Here is a 916-nt window from a genome sequence, read left to right on the forward strand (position 1 = left end):
AATTTTTTTTTTTTTAATTACAAAAGTTGTACATGCTCTTTGAAGACAAATCCAAGTATGGGAGCAGAGTGTGGGAAAAGCTCCTATCCCTCGCCTAGCTCTTCTCTGCCTATGTTTGCTGTTATTGCCACGTTTAAGTCCTATTATTCACAGCTCATGAACATCTTTCCAGATCCAGTTCAACACACAGGTACATTTACCTAGTCGCCCCTCTGTATCTGGGGTTTTGTATGTGGAGATTCAACCAACTGCTGAGTCAACCAACCGCAGTTCAAAATATTTGGAAAAAATAACAATACAACAATTAAAAATAACACACATTTAAGAAATGATACAGTATAACAACTATTGACAGAGCTTCCACATTGTATTAGGTATTATAAGCAATTGAGAGATAATTTTTGTTTTTTGAGATGAAGTCTCACTCTGTCGCCCAAGCTGGAGTGCACGATCTCAGCTTACTGCAACCTCTACCTCCCAGGTTCAAGCGATTCTCCTGCCTCAGCCTCCCAAGTAGCTGGTGCTACAGGCACCCGCCACCATGCCTGGCTAATTTTTTTTCTTTTTTTTTGTATTTTTAGTAGAGAGGGGGTTTCACTATGTTGGCCAGGCTGGTCTTGAACTCCTGACCTCGTGATCCACCTGCCTCGGCCTCCTAAAGTGCTGGGATTACAGGCATGAACCACAGCGCCCAGCCGAGAGATAATTTGAAGTACATGGGAGATGTACATAGTTTATGTGCAAATACTATGTTATTTTGTATCAGGGACTTAAGTGTCCAGGCATAGATTTTGGTATCTGCAGGTGGTAGGGAGAGGATCTTGGAGCCAATCTTCTAGAGATATATAGGGACGACTGTATGCTCATTACCAGGCTTTATACAATAGAAATATAGAAGCTTGATTGTTAAAAACTT

This window comes from Mandrillus leucophaeus, unplaced genomic scaffold, assembly GCF_000951045.1.
Source record: "Mandrillus leucophaeus isolate KB7577 unplaced genomic scaffold, Mleu.le_1.0 Scaffold317, whole genome shotgun sequence".
NCBI classification, from domain to species: domain Eukaryota; kingdom Metazoa; phylum Chordata; class Mammalia; order Primates; family Cercopithecidae; genus Mandrillus; species Mandrillus leucophaeus.